Here is an 18,259-nt window from a genome sequence, read left to right on the forward strand (position 1 = left end):
GGCAAAACTGACATTTCTAAGTGGAACAATTACTTTTGAAGAAGTTTTTTTTCAACCCCAACATACAGATCCTATGTGAAAATAATTAGAATGTGAACTCAAAATAAAGTCTGACTGTTTCTTTCCAGTGTTAATTTCACCAAAGATTTGGTCTGTATTTCCACTTTTAAATTTCTCTGTTTTTGAACTTGGCTGGTTTGACACACACTGCTGCGGTCCAAAAATGTTTTTTTTTTTTTTTTTTTCCTCCCTTGCTGAATTTCCAGGGTTTTCTGTGTGTTTTCTGCTTATTGTAGATGCATAAAACAATGGCAGAGAGCTAATAGAACTGCAGTCTAACTGCTTTTGTTTCTCCGTGTGGATTGAAACTAGCAAGAGGTGACCGAGAAGGATGCAGGGTGCTCTTCTAGGCAAAGCTTTTACAAAGCCACAGTGAAGCCTTGCTGTGATTTACTGCCCTGAACATGCACCTGGAGACCAGATCTCCCCTGGGCATTGGTTGCCATCACCTGTGAAGTTGCTGGAAGCTCCCAGTGCTCAAACAGTGCTTCCTGATTCCTCCTTCCCCTTTGCTGGTGGACGTTGTATCTGCCGTGGTGGAACAAATAGATGCTGGATGAGATTGCACATTGTGACAGTGAGGTTTGGTTTTTTCTAGAGAGGCTGTTATGGTTTTGCTGTTTTTCTTTTGTTTTTAAATGCTGTGAATATTCAGTGTATTAGATTCCTGTGTTTGTGGCTATCAGGGAAGCCTTGGCTGATTCAGTCTGACCTCTGAAGAGGAGCGATCTGGCCAAATGCAGTTCCCAATATAATGTGTATTTGTGCATGGTGGTCTCTTCCCTGTAAAGCCATTTGGAGACATCAGGCATCTGGCAATGTGCTGAGGGAAGCCTGGAATTTGTCGCTGAGCATTTTGGAGTCTGCCACTTCAGGTGACGTCGTGTTGGGAGTGCCAAAAATCCACGGCAAGGGAATTGGGCTCGTATGTCACAAAATGAGATACCACCCGTGGGCTTGTGGGGAATTTGAAAGCACACTTTTGGATTAGAAGAAATCAGTATTTGAGTCAAAGGAAGGAGTGCAAAACTACTTTGGGTACAGTATTTTAGTGCAGTTCCTCACCATGCTGGGCTCTGCTGATGAATATCCAGCTTTCTTCTTTTGGAGAGAGAGACTTGACCTTACCATGGCTGGATGCTTAGAAAGCAAACATGAGCGATGTGCCATCAGACACAGGGCCAAGATGCCTGCCCATGCTGCTGGGCTCCCTTCTGGTGCTCAGCTTGCTTTCTGGTCGCTGCTGGTTTTCTGCTGCTTGGCAAAGGACAAGGGCAGCTGTGCCCCTGCATGGGGAGGCAGCAGCTCAGCCCGGTGTGAGCTGGAGATGCTCCATGGTCTGTGGGACAAGTGGATGTGCTGCAGTGCACACCCACAACACGTCACTAATTTTTTAATTTATTTTAAGTTAATTTTCTTCGCTAGGCTCTCCCCAGCCTTTTTTAGCCGTAGCCTCTGAAACCCCCCCCAGCCCCTTTGTTTTTCAGCTCAGCCTTTTGAAAAGAGCTGTATTGTGTTTTTGGCGTTAATTTGTAATTCTTTTCCGTTGGTTGTATTTCACTGCACTTCATTAAGTTTTAGAGCGAAACTCGAGTCTGACAAAATGATGGGAAGAACCTTGAAACGTGTCTTCCCTGTAGGACGGAAGAAACTAATTGGAGGCTGTGGTGCTTCTACCTGGATGTTTCTCGTGAATATTTTCCCTCACTTAGTTGATGAGGAGCTCACATTTATGCAGCAGCTTTGATCTGAGTGCCAGACAGAGTGCACAGAGATCTCTTCATCTGTCACCGAGGCACAGTGGCTGCATCCCATTGCGCCGGCGCGCTGCAGGGTCACCGTGGGCAGGGAGTGCTGGATGCTTTACCCAGTTTGATGTTGCAGGGAACAGAAAGAAAGGGAAGGCAGCTATTGGAGCTGGAAACAAACCAGAGCCCCTCATGCAGAATGTACCAGGAGGGCCTCCGGGACATGAAAAAATCACAATGTCCTCTCCGAAATTGCTACCTTGATCAGTGCAGTGCATTCTCTAGCGATGGGCAGTCATTGCTTTAGCACCTCGCAGGAAAAAATGCCTCCTGTGGAACTAACCTGGCTATGTGTGCATCTAGGGAGGCTCTGCTACAGTAGTGCTCTGTTTCTCCAGTTAGTACAGAGGCAAAGGTTCTTGCCTGAAGAAGAAAAGCAAACCTTTACCAAAGCGAGCTCCTCTTGTTCTTCAGATTTGTAAATCACAGTTTTCTCCCTCAAAATAACAAGACTGCTTCTCCTTTCTGTTAATGACATCTTTCACTGAAAGGCCATTTGCAGACAGGTGTGTGGCAAGAATGATTTCACTTGCGTGCTCCCCCTTTTCCCAGTCTCATCTGGTGCAGAGCAGAGCGAGCGGTGTCAGCAGAGAGGAGCACACAATAGCATTCGGGTAATTAGGATAACCATATGCAGTGGCAAATGGGAACCATGATAAGCAGAATGCGATTGTGTACCCTGGAATTTGAACCTTATCCAAACAGTCTTATTCAGATAATCAAATCTCGTCGAACTCTTAAAAGGCAGATAAATTACTATTTCAGTTATCTGAATTTTATTTTTTTTTTAATTAGTTCTTTATTTGTTTTTAATCAGCGAGGGAGAAAATAGGGAGAGGATGTTCTTAGATGTGGATGTTTGGGACTAAGACCCCCATCCTTGAGCCAGGCAGTCTCCATCATTTAGGAGCTTCAGCCGCAGTGATCTGAAGGAGGAACGTCCATGCAAAACCAGCATTGGCTCTGGGACCTCCTCATGCTATGCAGAGTCTCAAACAAGAACGTTCAACCTGGGCTCTCTGAGCTTCCCACATTCCCATAAAACAGTATGCTGCTGCTCAGCCATACAACAGACCTGGGCCTATGGGTTTGGGGGGTTATTTAGAGTTATCAGCCCTGCAGCTTGCCTGCCAGCATCACTCCTGGGCCCAGCTACTGACACAAAGCTCTCCGTGCTTCAGCAGTAAGTGCTTGGCTACCCTTCCCCTAGAAACTACCAGATCCTGAAATGTGATATTGAGTAAATCTTCAGATTGCTGTAACTCTTGCTAAAAATTCGAGCACGGACCATTTTTGTAATGTGTTGAAAAGTTTTGGGTTGCTTTCATAATATTGGAGCTGCTCTGGATGTCAGCTGAGCCCAGATGAGATTTCTTACTTTAATTTGCAGACTCTGAAAGTCCCAGCCCAGCTCAGCCCACCTGCCAGGCTTCTAGGAGTAAACCTGAGCTGGAGTAAACCTTCAAACCTCTTGAGGTTCCTCAATCTAATAGTGAAGCTGCATCAAACAAAGCTCGATGGATGAGCTGATCAGATGGAATCACATCAGCATTTCCATTGTAAAATCTCATCTGTCTGAGGTTTTTGAAAGTCCTCTGCTAAACAGATCACTCCGAGCTCAAGTTTAGCAAACAAGATTTCTGACCTCAAACTGGAACAATATCATTTGTGGGTTTGAGTATTTATTTTTTTTTCTCCATGACTTCAGGAAATGTGTTTGCTTCAGGAGTATTTTCTGCTTTCCACCTCCTCCTTGGCAAGCCCTGCTGTTGCCTGCCTGGGATCTGAACGTGAAGGTGGGCTCTTCTTTCTTCTGTATCCTTCACAGTCAAAAAGGCTCAGAGCCAATTCTCAGCTGATGACCTTGCAGCTGATGGTAACAAAACAGAATTCTGCTTCCTTGAGTTCATCTGTCCTGAAGTTCCATTGCTGGTATCATTGCTGTCTCAACTCTGTATGGTCAGTAGGAGTGATCTGCAAATGCACACGCAGCAATGGTGTAATTTAGGAGGAGTAATACGTGGGGCACTGCTTTTTGTGTCATTGTTTTTGGAGGATATCACACCCTCTGAAGGGCTGTTTTTCTATGGAACGTGCTGCTTTGCATTGCAAAATGCTTTAAAAGAATGGAATATTCCATTAAATCCTTGAAAAGCAGCACTGGATTAGAATTCTGCCAACATTCTTGGGAAACCAAATGTAAAGTTTGGCTTCTTCCAACACAGAGTAAGGAAGGCAGGTTTCTGTGTTCTGCTGTCACCTGAAGTTCTTGGGGGAACAGGAGGTAAAATGAGCACAGCTCTGCATCCCTTCCCCATCCAGTCTCCACCTGCATCTCCATCTGATGTTGTCTGGGTTCCGTGGGCTGCCTTTCACTCTGAAGATGCATTAACTTACATAGGAATGCGTGGCTCTGCATTGCAATGCAATGCTCCCCACAACTATATTTAATAGGGACTTTTGTAACATCGATACGTATCGTAATTGAACATTGTCATTAGATTACATATTCACCCTAATTACATAATTAGGTATGATTGTGCTAATTGAGTAAAGACATAATTGACTGAAATCACCCAAAAACAAACACGGGGAGTCACGCCACCAAAAGGCAGTGCTATAATAGGCAGCAGTGCTGGAGATCTCTCCTGTTCTCCCAGAAGAGGAACATTCTTGGTTCATAGGCAGTTACCAAACAGGCAGATGTAGTGAAGGTGCTGGGTGATGGTAATTAGGTGACTTGTGCTTTAATATTTGATCTCAGCTCCTCAGCTCAGCTCCTCGTGTCAGTAGTAGCAGCAGATACTCTAATTGACGGCATGACTAGCTGCGTGATGCTTCTTTTCTGCTTGAAATGACTGTTCCTCCGGGGTGCAAATACACTTTCATCCATCCTGGCTTCATCTGAGCTTGAAATGGTGGGAGCAGAATATCTCATTCTGAGACCAGGCTCTCATTGATGGCAAATCTCACCCTCATAATCTGTGCAGCAACTCCAGGGGTGCCTAAAAAATTGATCAGAGGGTGAGTATGGGATAGAAACTGCTTCAGTGTTTAAAAATACTTTGTCTTAAAGTCTCTGTTTTGTTTTTTTCTTTCCTTTCTTTAAAGCAGCTCTGAAGCAAGCGTAGGTCACATGCAAGTCCACAGAAAGGCTTGTTTATTCCTATCGCATTGTTTTGGAGGGGCTTTGGATATATGGGAGCTGGTGCAGAGGGATGTATAGGAACTGGGACACGAATATTGTCTTGGTGAGAGCCCTGCCCCATGCTGGGATGCTGCTCCAGCACCTTGGGGTGGGAGGAAGCCCAGCGGGGTGCAGCTCCCAGCTCCCTACAGTGCTGGGGAGGCAGCGAGAACGCTCCTTGAGTGAGTGCCAGCACAGAGCTGACAGCTCAGGGCTTGGGAAACATGGCAATGAGGAGGAAGCTGAAGTTGTGATGGAAGGGAGGCAGGGAGAGGTGGCGAGTCAGGAGCAAAGCAGTCACGGTGGCATTTGCCAACCTGCGAAAAATTTAGGCTATTTAGGCTCAAGGTGAGAATATTGCTCACGAAGTACTTTCTCTTATGTCTGTGAAAGGACCTTTGCTGAGCTGAGGATGCGACTGAAACAAACCAGTTTTTCTTCCCTTTCTGTTTTGGAGTGAATTCTTGGAGGATGTTTTGCTCAGCACTGTCTGTAACTGCAAGGCGTGCCATCACAGTGCTGATGTTAGCAGCGATCTCCTTCATTAGAATGATTAGATGCTGATAACCGTTCTTCAAATGTTTTGAATTGCATTATTTCTAACGTTTATAGCAAGGTTGAGATGCAGGGAAGTATTTCACAGATAAATTGTAGAGAACACGTGTAGCCTATCCTCATGATACTGGAATGGTTTAGCTTGTGAGCAAGCTCTGTTAGCTGCAGAATGTGAAATAGGACTTTGGAAGAAGTCAGGAGAGGCAGCACACCTCACTGTCACATAACTGAGTGGGATCTGGGGCCCACTCAGTTATGTGACCACCATAAATGAGGTTTATTGGATTCCATCTTACTACATGGGTTACATCTCTGGATGTCAGGCATGAGGGCAGATGCTCAGTGCACAAAAGGGTGGAGTTGTGTCGAGGAAAGATTCAGGGTGCTTTTGGAGAGCAGTAAAGCTGTCCAGGCTGCTGGTCTGGAGCAGGGCTGGAGAACTGCGGTGTCCTGGTCCAACTGTGAGTCTGGATCGTTGTTCTGAGAAATAGAGTGGTCAACAGTGACTGTCCTGCTGTGGTACCATACTGTGCCATTAACTGAGACGCTGTGCCATATCCACAGAGCTTGTCAGTTCAAAATATACGTTCCTGAATACGTAGTTATTAGAAATTCCACTAATACTATTAACAGCAAGTACATTTAAATCTTGCAGAAATACTGTTTTTCTTTCCAATTTTCTTCCACTGTTGCAAGCTGAATTCCAGCACGTGGTGTTATTTCTCATCTCCTTCCTTTGCTTTCTAGACAGGCTTGGAATGCAGAGGTAGGGCACTGGCTTCTTCGTAATCAGCAACACTACTTTATCCGAGGAAAATAAGAGCGAGCAAGATGCCATCTATTCAGCACAGCTCAGCACTCATTCATGAGCTCTGATTCCAATGTAATCCCTTCCAGCACAGAGCCGCTGTGCCTGAGGATGCATTCACCTGAGAGCAGGATCTCAGAACTGATTCAGTTCCACTGTTTGCACTGGCATATTTTAAGATGCTAATCCCTGTTTGTAAGCTGTAATAAATAGGCAGCATACTGCTTTAAGCACTAGCTTGGTGGGTAATGGGAATGAGTCACAAAGATAACATCCTGGTTGTTTGACTGTGAACTAATACAAGTGAAAAATGTAATGAGTTCCTTGTTAAGGGAACCCTGTCTTATTCTGACTGCTGAGACAGGCTCAGTATTGCTTATCTAAAAGCATTAATCTGAGCAAGGAATCGATGCAAGGGTAAAATTTACTTAAATGTTTCAACCCCCTTTTGCAGTTCTCCCAATCCCACTTCTGCAATCATCCTTCAGGATGTTCAGGAGCCAAGATGCATGTTCCAGAGTCGATGCTGTACGTGTTCAAAAAGGAAAAGACATGTTAGGACAAACTTCACCCTAAACCTTTCTGAGAGCTTTAGAAAATGTATGTGTATGTTCTGTGCTGTAGTCCAGATGCATCTGCTACAGAGGAGGAAAAAGCCTTATTTTTCTGGCCAGGAGCAAAATTCCTTCTTGTGTAAAAAGTGTCCACGATCTTGTTTCTACCTAGCAGCAATAACCATGGCTTACTGTGTCTTATGTATTGACATACGCAGTGCGGGAGAGCTGCGTTTGGTTTGGTGCCTTTTCACCAACACAACACTTATTACTTCCAAATTAGAGCACTGAGAGTGTTGAGGACTTTTTTTTTTTATCATTACCATTTTTTTAACTGAACCCCTGACATAATGTCGGCTGTGAAGTGGTGGGTGGCTTTCAGCATTTTTGACTGCATGCATCCAGGTTGAGGTAGTAGGTTGTATAGTTTAGAATTACACCAAGGGAGATAACTGTACAACCTCCTAGCTTTCCTTGGGTCTTGCACAAAGCGGCGTGATGAGCGACCATAATTCCTCAGCAGTGTTTGCTCTGGACACATGGAACAGGAAAGAGCAGGTAAGATGAGCTGGAAAAACTTTTCTTTTGCCTCTCTAGAACTTCACAGATGTTTGTTCTCTCAGCACTTTTTTTTTTTTTACCTATTGGTACCGTATTATTGAATATTTAGCAAATTCAGTGGACTAGTAATGCTTGTATTCCTTTATTAGCATTCGAGCAGCACAATGTGTTACATTCCTAAAAAGCACCATGACAACACCTCAGTGTTATTGCCTTCATGGTCAGCAAGCAGAAGTCTCCAAAGGTAACAAGGAAAACGTCCTGCACTGTGTCTGTTACTGAGATGTGCAAGTGGGTTTCCCCTGGCGTTAGCTGGGTTAGTTCTGCCCCAGGAGCTGAGCGAGGCTGTGCCAGCAGCAGAGTGGGAGCTGGCACTCCTTGCCTCTCAGAAAGGTAGGAGGCTGGCACTGATGCTTCCAGATAAAACCTGTAAGGGTTTGTGTGAAAGTACCTCAATCTACACAGTCCCCAGGAGAGCTGTTCTTAGGGAATCTCCGTTAATGATTACAGTTAGCTAAAATGGTGGTTTTCAAGTTTTTTTTTCCGAGGCTTTTGCAATTAAAATAGGTGTTTCAAAGACTGATGCTTCTGGTCATATCTTGTAAGGGTGGTTTGCTTCTCCATCGTATCAGCTTCGTTGAGGACTGCTGCCGTGCATGTGCTTTAGGCTGCTTTATTTCTCTGCCCCATAGATCTTGTTGAAAGTGCACGTTTTCAACTGATGTAAATCCATAAACTGTGCTGAACCCACATCCAGCATAGAGTTAGTGGACACCACTCTGCAGTGGTCGATTCTTTACCTGCTTGGTACTTCTCTAGGAAAAACATTACATATTAATGGTAACGATTCCCAAATAAGAACAGCTTGCTTTCCTTTTTGGTGGCAGAATTCTAGACCTGCTTCATACAGGTATAAGGGTACTTTGTAAGGTTGAAAGATGCTGACTGTGTACTAACACACATACATGTGGCTATCAGACTTAAAGTTGGATATGTAAATCAAATAATCTACCTGCTCCAAAGAACAAGAGGTAACAATGAAGAAGGAGAATGGTCAGTGCTACATTGGAGTTAACAATAACCATAATTCAGTGTGCAGATTTTTCTTCCGAACAAAGCAGCATTCCAGCTTTCCCCCTGATGAGAGGAATGTATTGTCAATTAATTAGACTTCCATCATATGTCCTCGGATGCCCTTCTATCATATGCCTTCCATATGTCCTTATGTCATATGCCTTCCATATGCCCTCTATGTAATTAAGCTTCTATCATATGGCTTCTATCATATGCCATTTAAGTAGATTTCCAGGAGAATGTGGCAGTGTTACAATTATGGACCTTTTGCAATGAGGAAAGGAGCAGCTCATGAGCTGTAGATTAGAAGAGGAGGAAGCAAAAGGAAGGTGTCTAGCTCTGAACGGTTCTTTTAATTGCCAGTCTTGTTTCTCCCAGCTTGCACAATGAACAGACAGAAGTGTCCTAATTTCCTTCTCTTCCATTGCTGTTCCATTCCTAGTTTTTATTCAGTTATTCCTGTGAACAGTAGGAGAGATAGTAACTGTTCTTCAGAGGACATTTCCATTGGAATGTAAAATGAAAAAGAAACAATCCACCCCCTAGAAAATTGTTTGTCCTTTGATAATGGAATCTAAACTTTGATCTGATTTTTGTCCTTTTAAGTCTGACGTACAAAGGGAAGTACTAGAAATATCATGGGGGGAGAACTAATGAAAATGAGATGGTGCACTTTGTTTGAGCACACATCCCTATTCTCTGTTATGGACAATGAGTGTAAATGGTGTTGTGCATTTCTTGGCGTGGTGATTGCTTGGTAGAGTGTGTAGAAGAATATGTAGTGAAATGGGTTCCAAATTTACTGTGGCTTACTAAGACCCAAAATAGGCTCCAATGCCTGTATACCTCATGAAGAAAACTGCAAGCATCCAAGAAGGTCTTGGAATGGTTTCCAATGAAAAGGCAGCTAATGTGCTCACTTGGTTCATGCACATCTCTGTATCTGTGCCCTCTTCCTTCCCAAATACTTCTGAGACCGTATTCTATCACCAGTCAAATTTGACAGAGCAGCAGTGACTCCTGAGACAATTGTGCTCCAGCAGGCTGTACAGAATTTGCAGCCGTGCATCCTGTGTAGTTGGGAGGGTGGCTGGAAGGATGAAGAGAAGGTAAAATACCATGAGATGCTCTGAAGTGACAGAACTGTAAGCTGGGGAGCAGTTTGTAGTATGTGTAGGTTTATCTGGAGCAAGTGGTTGGAATGAGAACAGTTTGGACAGATTCCCACTGTCTGGTAGCCAGCCCCTGAAGACATTGTGACTTCACTGCTATTTTATGTGCTTTATGCAGAGTAAGCTGATATTTACCAAAAAATTGTCCTATATTTTGCTAGGGAGACATACTGCTAGTCACCATTAGCAATATAGGTTCCTCACAGGTAGGTGGTGGGTCTTACTTTGGTTCTAGGTCACTAGGGAAGTTATTCTGAAAACTACCTGCTGTGGTCCATTATTAGGATTTGCTGATGTCACAGTTGTAAACTGCTTACTGAAGAATGTGTTGGAATCTTTTATGGCTCAGCCATATCTCTTTCAACACCACTAATTTATTTAAAGAGTAATTAATAAGGTGTTGCATTCAGTAGTAATTTCTTGGTTTGCTGGGCAGCAAGGTATTTCTTGAAACAGCACATTATTGCAAATTCTCTTTTGCTTCTGTGTTTTCACATGGCTGTGATGGCTGTGAAAGGTGTCAGCCAACAGTGATGAAGAAGGAAGAACTTTGCTTATCCACAAATAATGGGATTTGATTGCATGCAGCCCCACAAGCATCTTCTGAGCTGCCTCACAGCTGTCCTTCGATGGGCCAACCTGTGGCAGTGAGAAATCTGGGCAGGGCTGTCTCCTGGGCCTTGAGTGCTGTTCATCCTTTAGAAAGGAAACTGAAATTCAAAAACTTTCACTGTTGGAGGGATCTTTTTTTTCTTTCTTTCTTTCTTCTTTTTTTTTTTTTCCCTTAAACAATGCCTTTCATCTGCTTCCACACCCAGCTGAAACTATGCCGCAACACTTCTGCTCCTAAATCAGATGCATTAAATACAGTCAAATTTATACATAAAAGTTTTGCAAGAACAGGGATGAAATAGAATGGAATGCCAGAATGACTCATTGTTTAATGAATAAGGCTCTAAGTGTTCTATTGATGCCATTTATAAATCTGTATAAAATGTATAGAATTCATGTCATAACTGGAATTCCAAGCACAGCAACCTTGTGAGCTAAATTATGATGATGATAGGGTACTGCACAAATTAATATGAATTCTAACACGCTTCTGCTTGAAAGCTGCTCAGACAGTTAAAAATAAGACAATTTCATTACAGAGATTCAAAGCCCGGACCTCAGAAATGGTCTCCTCTCTTCGTTTGAAGTTGCAAATTGCCAAAGGAGGGAAGTTCTTTTTCCCTGTGTTCGAGTCACAAAGTATAACCTATAAGGGAAAAATACGTCCTTTCCATTAGATACAGATATTGATTACAGTGCAGCTGGAAAATAAAAGAATTAGGTGGTAGAGACCAGCTCTGCATTCAGACACTCAGCTATGTGAAATGAACGGCTTGAGGCCAGAGCAGAGATCTGAGCACACGTCTCTTTTTGACCACCTTTTTTCTTCTCGTTCTCACTTTCACCTTAGCATAGATTTGCCGTAGATTTGCAGCTTAGGTATGAAAGCAGATGAAGTTCAGCACTTCCAGAGTGAGTTTTCAGGAGCCTCCAGTCACAGCCAAACTCCTGGATGCGTGGTGTTGGGCTGTGCCAGCATTCAGCTTTTTGATAAAAACTTCCAAGGGTTGGAAATTCTGTATAGCCCAAAAGATCCAAAGCATTTTATTGAGGTGGAGGGAATGGCTTCTTTTTTTACATGTTTCTTTTTTGACCAGAACAGGACTTCTGGTTGCCCTGACTCCACTGATCTCTAGGTAGTCCCAGCTGCATATATTTAGCTTCACAGATTCATAATATAAAATGTATTCTCCCGAAGCAAATCAGATTTTTACATGTGAAATTAGCCTCTTTGTGCAATGTCATGGCCCTGTTTCTTGGTTAAATAAGTTCAAGAATCAGGTTTCTGGGGCAGATGGGGAAAGATTCTGAAATTCGGTGTTAAACGCAGTGCCTCCCGCTTCCTTCCATCTCTCCCTGCTTCCTTCTATCTCTACAGAAAACAGTTTTGTCTCCAGTTAGGTGCTTCAGTCTAAAATGACAGGGTAGGTATAGCCAATATAGGACCCTTGATTTCCATTTTCCATCTACATTCTCATGGATTCCTGTCTTCAGGTAAAGGACCAACTGCATCACGCTGCAGAGGAGCAAATGTTGGGGTGCAGGGCTTCCCCCTGTCCCTTTTAGGCTGCTGAGGATAAACCCACTCCAAGCATGAGTCACCCCTCTGCTGTTTTCCCCTTCCACCCTTTGCCAAGGTCTGGTGACATGACTGTGATTTCTCTAAAGCTTGTCTTTGTTACAGGTGTGACACACAGCTCACAGGGTTTCATTATGGCTTTCATAATGTATTAATGAAATGTCAGGATCAAGTCATTTATAATTAACAGTGACGTGTAAATGTCATGTCTAACAATTGTAGTGTAAGTGTATTTTTGTGAATGGGCCATTTTTTACACGTGCAACTGACAGCGTCCAAAAAAGCCTTAACCAGTCAGGCAGACATTTGGTAAAGACAGACTATTTATTTATTTATTTTGCTTCTGCATTTTCCTCCTTGAATCTCTGATACGCAGTCGGTCCCTGTTGCCTGTTGTTCCTAAATCCAATACCAATTCAGAGCTCAAGCCATCAATGGGAGCTTTTTTGAGCATTCTACAGCTTGGTCCTGTTATAAACGTAGAGTGGATGCACCCCTGCACAGTATGGACATGAAATTCAACAGTCTGTGTTTTTGGGAGCAAAAACAGGGAGGCATGCAGAGCAGGAGCTGTGCTACCAAGCCTGAGTGGTTCAAAAAGATGCCAGCAAAAATGGGCCTAAGCATGGAGATATCCCAAATCAGCATAGTGGAACCATTCCCATTAGAAAGGAAAACAAATTTACATCAGAATGAAAAGAAAGGAAATAATGAGGAGGTAGAGTGAGAAATTCTTGTAGTCTTGCAAAGTGAGTACAAGGAGACACGCGGTGAAAGCAAATGGTGACAAACTGAAAATGTTTTAAAAGGCAATTCTTTTTCACCAGCACTTAATTAAAAATGAACCTAATTGCTTTTAGAAGTTAATGGGACCAAGAAGTTTGCAAGCCTAGAAACAGGTTAGATACTAAAGTTTTTAATAAGCATATGTAGAATTATGCTAATTCAGAGCTGAGTTTAGACTTCATGTTTCAAGGCTTAGCATGAAGGAAGTGCAGCAGTTTGGGACCAGAAATGAAGCAGTGGAAAGGACAACTCTTGGTCATGCAGAGCCACCAACACTTGGAGCAGGTTTGGTACAAAAGTTTGCATTCTGCCCTACCTGCATCTGTCTCTTGGAAATTATTGAGCACATAGCTCACACTGACAAATAAAAGTGAAGGGTTGATAAGAGCAATACTGATAATAATTACCCAACAGCCTGGTCCACCTGCAGTTCCTCACAGCTGCTGTGTGTGATGGGGAAGGTTTTTGTGACCACTGTAGATAAATGATACAGAGGCAGGTGAAGCTGGCTCTTCCAAATCGTGCTGCTTGGAAATCCGTGGCTCTCAGCTTTGGGGTCACTCCATTCAGTCCTTGAATGCTGTAGGCAAACAGTCTGTGTTCTTTGGCCTTAGTGAGTTTAAATAATTGTTGCAAGCAGAAGGTCAAACCCATTCCTGGGTTAATGCCCCTGATGTGGGTGTATTTTAAAGAGCTGGGTTTTTGCCTTGTGTTTGAAGTGGCTTCTCATTTCGTCTGAGGAGGAGTAGCAGTTGTGGCTTGAAGAGTGGTTTGCAATAATGCTGTTTGCAGTCTGATAAATGCCACAGCTTCCCCTTGGCTTTCTATTTCCTCCCATAAGTGAAGTTGTTAGATCTGGAGACAGGATCTTAAAAAAAGAATGAGGAAGAAAGGAAGAACGGGAAGGAAATGGGAAGGAGAGAAGGCAAGGCACAATTGCTATTTGCTACAGAGCTTGTGGTTTGAGTTGATTTTGGAAATTGCCTTCCCAGTGGCTTTTGAAATGTGAAAGGAGAACTTATGATTAAGGGACCTAAGACATTTCAGTCACGTGTTTCCCTTCATTTGTATGTGAGAATAGTTACTGAATAAGAAATTAAATAGTGTAGCTTTAGTGGAAAAAATACAATCGGGGTCTGCTGCTCGCTGTGTTGGTAATGATGCTGAATCACTTCTGTTCGTAGGGTTCTGTCTTACATGGCACTGGTCAGTGAGCTCTAGCTGCAGTGCTGCAATAATTCATCAGGGCCCGATGCTGGTGGCTGTATTTCCTAAAGGATCACTCAGAATTTCATGTCAAAATTAGAGACCTGCAGTCTCTTCCTTCTTCAGCGTGAGTGTGGGTTTGTCCTCGTATACCCTGCTGTGGAGAAGGCTGCTTTTAAATCTTTAATAGGGCATTAGAGCAATTTGCCTGTGATTTAGTAATAAGTGGGCAAGGAGAGTGGTGACAAACGAAGCCGGGAGGCCCTAAAATTCTTTGAATATTCCATGTTTTCCTGGAACTGTTGGGAAAAGGCTGCCAGAAAGGTCTTGGCAGGTTTTCTAGGTGGCTGGCCAAGTCTGAAGCAAATGTGGATAGTTAATAGGCTAATGCAGCTCCGGTTCCAAGTCCATACATATATAACATACGTTTTTATTTAAGAAATCCCACCGCACGGAGGAGCAAAAGTAGTGCTAATATATCTTCCTGCAAGAAAATGGCAAGGGAAGAAGCACTGTCATCTTGTGAAGATAAAACAAAGGATCTTTTGCCCTTGCGTTTTGGAGAGTTGGATTGTGATTTTAACAAGAGGAGATGTAGGAAATGAAATCAGTAGACAGGCAGTGGCTTTCCCATGGGGGCCCCATATTAATTGGGAATGGCTGATATAGCAACAGTTTACATCTGAGAAAAATGGCAGGAGTTGTTCAAAGAATGGATTTCCATTGCTAAATTGTCTGTTCATTGTTTAAAAAATGGTAATTGAGCAGGAAAGTGATCAAATAATGGCGTGGGACCGACTGCTGCAGTTGGTTGCATGTGTTCAACCCCTCCTGGCTCAGAGCTGGAATCTATCTGTGGATCAGGCTGTAAAACTTAGGTGTTGCTAATCAGCCATTCCAGTATAAGTTCGTTTGGAAACGGTTCCTCTGTGCACCGGACTCAGAATGTTGGCTCTCTGCAGCTGCAGGCACCCAGGAATGGATGTTCATGACATGAGTTTGCTCCTGGGAAACAGGAGTTGAGATTTCTCTCAGGCATCAGGTGAATTAGCTTTGTAATTTTACAGTCCTCTCCAGTGTGAAGGATTCCTGTTTGTGCTCAGCTTGTGGGGCTTGTCTTGTTTTATTATTAATGAGGAGAAGGCTACTGTGCACAGCCTCTGCCATTATCATGGAACGATTTATTTCTTTGATTAAGCTGTTGGTGCAAATCCTGAAGTTCTGCACCAGACTTCCTATGGGATCTCTGATGAGTCGCTTATTTTTCTTGGTTTTTACTCACTGTCTATTAAACAGAGGTCCTTCCAATGCAGAAGGAAAGGCAGAGGTGCAGATCATATGTGAATTGTTCAGTCTGCCATGTTGCATGTCATGTTGGAACTGCAAGTGAGCATACTGTATGTCTGTATGAAGATAGATTTCATATGGACTGCTGCCATGCTGACATATACATTCATTAGCTAGGCAGCCTTTAAACTGACAATATTTATAATCGAATGCTACTCTGATAAGAACACAATTCAAAAGGGTGGTATCATACTTCAAAAATCCTATTTAAAAATGTCATTTATTATCATAATAGCTTAAGTAACCTCGCATTCAGATTGTTCTATTTGTTTTCCTCGCTTTCTACCTCATACAAATGTTACGCTGTCTCTGTGCTGTAAAAACAACTGAATTTAAACTTTGGATGTAACAGAGCCTGCACTGCAATGTTCAGTGATGCAGAAGTACAGACTGGCACCGGGAGTGGGGAGACTGGCTGCTCTGCTTGCATCCTGCTGCTTTTTCTGGCATGCAGAGACTGAGCAGTGTCTGCTGGCCCAAACTGCTGCATCTTCCCCACGTTCTGACATTCGTGCTCTCTGTCACATGCCTCTGATATGTGGCCTTCTAATTTTTAGTATTCGCAACACCAATGAAAACAAGTCATAGTACTTTAAGAGCTCTGTGTCTAGTTTCACCGAAGGTAAGGGCATCAGGACTTGCATCAGCCTTCCCCTGTGTTCAGGTTCCCAAGCCTGGTATTTGTCTGACAGCGGGACCTAAATGGCTTGGCATCCTGTAGATGCCCTGTGAGAAGAGGCTCCCTGTCCCCAGGAGCCTGCAGTCTAACCAGATAAGGAGAGAGGGAACACGGAGAGATGGAGAAACTCGCCCGAGCCACTTCGCACGTCGAGTGGCAGGGCTGGGAATAGGAACAGACCTTATGAATTCTCACCACTCTCACCACCAAAAATATTTTGGTGTTCTACCTTTTGGTTTAACTCTTAAGCAATAGATGAGACAAATATTTTTGTTGCTGTTGGGAGAAATATGCCCCCCTTGTTTAATTTAATTTTATTTTTTTTCAAATTGTGGCAAGCGTGGGTCATAGCTGGAGTACAAGAACACCTGGAAAACAATTTTTTGTTTGTCTTTGAAATAATTCCAGCCTCTCTTTAAAAAGAAAGTCATTGCTGGTGAAAAAGGCCGTGACAGGAGGTCTGGGGGATGTGTAGGATGACTGTGCTCTGAGGTCCTTCCGCTCCTTATAACCTATCAGGGCTCTCTACAAACATTAATTATGGCTCAGAGTCATTTCTTCCTCATATGAAATAGATGTTACTTATTTTGGTTTCATGCAGGGAAAAAATGGGTGCAGGCTGAGAATCCATAGTGGGTTCATGGAGGAGAAATAATAGATCTCTGGACTGCAGCAGGCAGCAAGCGAGGCTTTCCATCTCACTGTACAGGTACAGTGTGACCTGTACCCTTTTTGCCTATTGAAATATAATTCTTTCTAGTTCTGTGTTAGCCTCGTGGATTTCTAATTTTAATTTGATTTTCTCCTCTTCCTGCTGGATCAGATTCCCAAAATGTCACTAAACTTTGTGCCTGTTACTGACGTTGGATCTGGGTTCAAGTCGTTGAGATTCGAATTGAGTAGTCTCAGTCTGTGTTTTACTTTTAGTGAGTTTTAGGGGAAGAGGAAAAAATAAAAAGAGTTGATTAATTAAAGGACATCACCTTTTTCGTGCAATGATTCTATTTAAATTTCAAACAAATGTAAATAAAAAGCATTAAATGTTCACCATAGGTTAACAGACTAATAAAGCTCCATCAGTTAGAAACTGAAATACCTGAAAATCAGTCAAACTTTTGGTATGAGACCTCAGATCTTAAGGAGTATTACCACCAGCTCAAAAACAATTCGATTTATCTGAAATTTTAGTGAGTTTCTTGGAGCTTTGGTCATGTTTTATGTGAATCGAGCCTTATGCAAAGCTCCTGGTGGACCAGAAGCCATGTGAAATATGAGGGTTTTCAGGTGCTTGATGTGGTATGGAAATGGCAAATCATGCAGGAGTAGATGTTAAACATCAGTGCGTGACTTCATCCAAACAAGTTCAAGTTTTGTCTCGAGTTTTGGAGTGGTTAAATCCAGTGTGTGCAGAAGAGCTCACATCCAAAAGCAGACTGGGAACTCCCCATGGACAAAACACACACAACTCCAGGTACTGCATTCCTGCTTCTCATGCTCTTTCTTTGATAGTGAATGAATTAATCTCTGTTACATCCACTGACCTTTTGTTGAACCCTTCCCGTTTTCCCAAACTTGGTTTTAAATAAGGCACGGAATGATACAGAATTCCAGGACTGTCGTGCCTGGAGGTGAACAAATCTGCCTCATTTAGCTTTTTCCTTGCTTTTCTCACCCTAAGATAAATTGTTTCATGGCTTTGTCCATAAAAAAATATGGCTTGGTCCGTAAAATAATAACTGTATTATTTTAACTGTCCTCTATTATCTAGAGGTTGAAAGATTCGGAGCTCAACAGCCTTTTAAAAACATGTTAGCAGAATTGGAGTCAGGTAGAAAAAATACAGCCTTCCCCTCTTTATGCCGAATCACAGTCAGGATAGACCTTGTTGGGTCTGAAGGTGAGAGCTGATGGGTGGGTTGGGTTTAAAACGATTTATTGGGGATGAAATGGAGTTACAGGACCATCAGCCAGACTGCATCCTCTTTGTCGACTAACAGGGTTGAGGATAACAAGAGTAATCTGGACAGAGCAGCTTTCTTCCAAGGATCTCAGAACTCTCTGTGGACATGGTAAGCTTTGATGTGATGGTTTTATATATGGGGAAGCAGGGTAGGAAGAGGTGAAAAACTGCTTGGGTGTGGAATTGGATGATGCTGTACAAGACTTCAGATTGGAAGCCTTCTGTTGTCCAACTCCTCACTTGGTAGTTAGAGAGCTATTCTGGTCGTGCCCAAACCAAGGCACTTCACCCAACCTTTTTTGCCATGGATA

At 43.0% G+C, this 18,259-nt stretch overlaps 1 long non-coding RNA gene across 1 annotated transcript in view; it reads left to right on the forward strand.

The window, feature by feature from the left end:
* Positions 1-759: 759 nt before the first annotated feature.
* The window catches only part of LOC146542758 (uncharacterized), a 30,433-nt gene continuing 12,933 nt past the window's right edge, over positions 760-18,259 (forward strand). Inside the window, exon 1 of the long non-coding RNA XR_014879763.1 lies at positions 760-18,057. This is a non-coding gene — a long non-coding RNA (uncharacterized LOC146542758). The remainder of the gene's footprint in view (positions 18,058-18,259) is intronic.

Source organism: Meleagris gallopavo, chromosome 26 (genome assembly GCF_905368555.1).
Source record: "Meleagris gallopavo chromosome 26, MGAL_WU_HG_1.1, whole genome shotgun sequence".
Lineage (NCBI taxonomy): Eukaryota > Metazoa > Chordata > Aves > Galliformes > Phasianidae > Meleagris > Meleagris gallopavo.